The sequence below is a fragment of the Bremia lactucae genome, assembly GCF_004359215.1.
Source record: "Bremia lactucae strain SF5 chromosome Unknown BlacSF5_NotPlaced_4_SHOA01000001.1_737238bp, whole genome shotgun sequence".
Lineage (NCBI taxonomy): Eukaryota > Oomycota > Peronosporomycetes > Peronosporales > Peronosporaceae > Bremia > Bremia lactucae.
The window spans coordinates 64,398-68,774 of record NW_027152016.1 but is presented as its reverse complement, the minus strand read 5'-3'; positions in this window follow the sequence as shown (position 1 = coordinate 68,774).

The window sequence follows — 4,377 nt, the reverse complement described above, 5'->3', positions numbered from 1 at the left end:
TATAATATAATATAATATAATATATTATTATTATCATTTAGTGTTTGTACTTTAAAATTCCAATATCACAAATTTGGCAAATTTGGAGCGACAATACAACATTGTGAATCGGTTGATTAAAGTACAAATCCGGTAATGACAAATTCAATGTCCTTTAAGTCGAAAATATAAAGAAATTTAATATTTTTATCATTTGTAACGGATGGCGCTTGGCGTCTAACTCCTAAATGTGAATGCACTTTTGTGCATCATATACACAAGGGCACAAATGTGCACGACACCCGAGTGGTGGGTCTAATTACTTTATTCAAGTAACTGACCATACCCTAAGTACACCAAGTATACTTAACGAAGACTGTGTAACATATCGCAACTTTATCCCGTTACTCCGCCCCCTTTGAGAACGAGTTTAAATTTTAAAATTCGTCAAAGAGGAAGGAGGAACTGCGAACTGCTTAACGCGCCGCTAGTTCTCTCAATCAGTCTAGCGACTGTATTCACATACACGACGCCAAAGATGCCACCGAAAAGGTTCCACGTTGGTGGGTCGTTCGCGAAGACGTTCACTCAACCTCGCACTAAGCGTACGCTCCGCGTTAACACGCCGGCAGCGTCTAATGCCTTAGTCAAAACGCCGACAGCTACTGCTGCTGTCGCGTTACCGGGGCTTAAGGAAACATCCCACTTTAACAGTGAGGATGTTGATCTGTCGCTATTGCCGACTAAATGAGTCGACGCCATTGCCATCACCTCCTATTAGTGATGCGGACAACGAGCTAAAACGAAGGATGATGGCGCATTATTGCCCATCCAAACTTCTCTCGTTGCTTCAAACATGGAGACAGCAATATTTACGAATACTGTCTCGTCGTCTGCGCTGGCTAGCGCAGCGACCATTAATGAGAGCGCTGCCCATGAAAGTGCAGCCGCTTTTCTTTTCCGTTGGGTAAAACTACAACGTCTATGGCTCTGACCATTATCCATAATGATTCTGACATAGAAGATTCTGAGCCTATAGCTCCGCCGATCCGTGTAGTGTAGCGCTCATATGAATCGTCCGACCAATGCTAGGCGGAAGTTACGCGCCGCATTCATCCGAATTCCGATGCGATTTTTAGCGGTTGCAGCAATTTATTTCGCCCGCTTGCGTGTGAAAGAAATCATGGGCGGTACTGTACCCCCTGTTTCTTCTCACTACCGAAGAGGACTCAGCTGGTGATCCTTTTCATAGGCAGCCACCAAGCTGGGCACATTAATACGTAAGGTATCGATCGGTTCCTAAGAGTCAAAACTCTTCGGGTAACCTCTCCATTGGACGAGGATCTAATACCTTGGTTTTACGGAGCGGCAAGCAACCTTCCAACAAGGAAGCGTTGATTCCCACCCGCAACCATTAGTGCAGGCGGCGCCCAATAGGAGTGGCGATCTCGCCCACCTACTCGCGGCTGCCTTACCTTCGTCCGTTCAGTCGCAGGCGTTAAGCGCTGCTGAACGACGTATTGGGTGTGACTATTTCGTGAATCTTTCCTTCCTTTGATTCGGCAAGGAACAAATTTCACAACATCTCCGGGGAATTTACTATCTCCTCGGCAGATATAAAGAATTGCCGGAGCACCTCAACCGAGGATGCCTCCGCAATTTCGTCTTAGACGACCTCGAACACCTCGTTCGAGGGCCTATCCTCTTTAAAACGATCTGATCCAAAAGTTACTCGTTTAGACGTGCCTTTGATCGCCCTAATCTGTCGGGAAATCGTTCTTCGAGTCACTTTGACCATTGACTGGGAAGCGGGTGCCGTTGCTCTCCTGGCTAACGCACCTCTTCCAACCGCACCAGTGTGCCGGTTCATGCGACACTTGACTTCCTGTAAGCTCGCTGTCTACTGCCACAGGCTCTCGGCTCTGTGCAGGACTATAGGACATATGCCTACTTGTCAATAAACTTTTCACTTACTCAGTCTCTACGAGCTGGGTAGGTATTGGTTATGTTTGAAATCTTGTCAACCCTCAGCTGTATTCGACACGACATCAGTTGCATCTGCCTCTCGCAGGAGCACATCATTTCCGGTGTCCTGCGTAGAGTTCCGCAACTGTGCGTGTACGCCAGTCTATCCATGGTTGGTGTTTTGCTAACCATGGCATGCCTAGGATGGGGTCATATGGACTCTTCATACCTAGCACTGTGATTTTCTCTTTACAAGAGAAGTCACTAAAGCTGAAGGTGAGTTCTACCTGAACTCCCTTAGACTTAACGAGCACCCCGTTTGCCAAACGAACGGTCGCCTCTTCCCGCTCGCCATCCTGGCAAAAGCGACTCAGACATCGCCGGTCTCTTTCTTAGAGCCGCGAGTTTTACAAAACTTTGTGATGCACCCGAATCCACTAGATGTGTCATCACCTGGTCATAGCCTCGTACTTGAGCGCTGTAGACCAGCAGGGTTGAGGTCCGAAACTTCGAGACCTCAGGAATTATACTACCCATTTGTTCTACAACTCTTAACTTAGGGGTAGCTTCAGAGTCCGCGTCAGTAGGGCATCCCGCCCCTACTGCGCTTCTGCATTTCCCGACTCTTCAGTGGTCGATACAGAACTCATGCGTCTCGCACGCTGGTTCTTGCCATCGCCTTTTGAGTAGAATGGGCATATTTGCCACAGCAGGGACCCTGGCATAGCAGCGAGCTATCATATGGCCGCACCTGCCGCATTTGTAACAGACAACGTCTGCAGTGTTCAACTCCATGGGAGTGGCATCTGACCTTCGGGCGACGGCTTATACCAAGCTATCCCCGAGGCACTGTTATAAAATTGCTCCTCAACTAATGCAATTTGGATTACCTCTTCCATCGTCGACGGCACCTTTTTGAAAAGGGCCTGTCACGATGGGCCATGCCGTAGTCCGTTCATAGACGTGGGAACCTTGATGTGCTCCGGAATCGGACCTACGGTAATGGGATGCCGACAGCGAGCGCATCTCCTGCACATACTCTTGCATGGATCAGTTATACAGTTGCACTTCTAAGAAGCGCGCCTGAAGCTGAAATTCGTTTTCAGCGGCTAATACATGGCGCCAAACTTTGCTTTTAAAGATCGCCCAGGAATAAAATGCCTTGTCTGCCATAAGCGCCGAGAAAGCCCACAACGAGGCCTTGCCGCGCAAATAAGAAAAGGCGTACGACACCGCTCGGCTGTCGTCCTCGATGAGCTGCACGACACCGCATTACTCTACGGCTAGCAGCCGGTGAACAATCGTGTGCGCTGCAGTTCCATCGAACTTGAGCGAGTCCATCCGAATAGGCCTCAGCTGACGCGGCCGGGCAGAGAGCGTCTGAATAGTCTTTTTGAGAGTCTCGCTCTGAGCCTGCTCATGCCTAAACTTATCCTAAGTCTGAGTGACGGACTCCGCCACAGCATGGCCCTGTGCCTCCCTCGGACGCGGCTCTCAGCTGTTCGAGCACGATAATGCCTCAAACTGCTCCAACTGAGCAGCATGATGCTCAGGAGGAATTCTTAAGAGCCTGGCCAGGGCTTGTTCGCCGAGTCCCTGCGCCAAGTGCTCTGCCACCTCTCGTTGATGTTCGGTGAGGTGAAGCAAATGAGCTTTATCAATGTTGAGACACATCTATCAATGTTGAGACACATCCTCACGTAAACGCGCAGAGATGCGGGTCATGTGAAGGATTTCAAGTGCTACCAAGTGTAGGCGGGCACGTCGTAACGCGGCCACGCTCTACTTAGACACACACCCTAGCACAGCGAGGAAGCGGTTTAACCGGCTTATCTTGCGTCCTTAGCGACCTCACCCAACGCACTTAGTACTCTAGTACAGTGTCGCACGGGAAGGTAATTCGGCTCCTCGTGCGCACATACTAAGTAGGGAGTAATTTCCAAACTGATTTATATTTAATCGTATTAAATATAAATACCATTTTTTACCAATCAAAATGTCATCTCTATAGATAACACTTAATATGCATTGCGACCGTATCTTTCTAGACACCTCGCGTAACGGATGACGCTAGCCATCATCACGGATGATGCTAGGCGTCATCCCTCCTAATGTGAATGCACCTATGTGCATCACATACACAATGGTTGATCACAAATGTAACGGGGTGTATCGTTACATGAAATTAACAATAAAAGATTGTTAATTAATATTATCCAAAAGGTAGATAATATTTGGAGGAAATTACTTTAAATAGTAATTTCCTGAATTCTTATCCATAAATAGGTATAGACCATTATGTCTATTTATTCCGCAGACTAATCAGCTGTAGAAGTAATCAAAGAGAGTTACGAGATAAGATAGATAAGAATTCATTTACATGTTTAGTATTAGTTTATAGTTAAGACAACATTTACAAAGATAGATTAACAA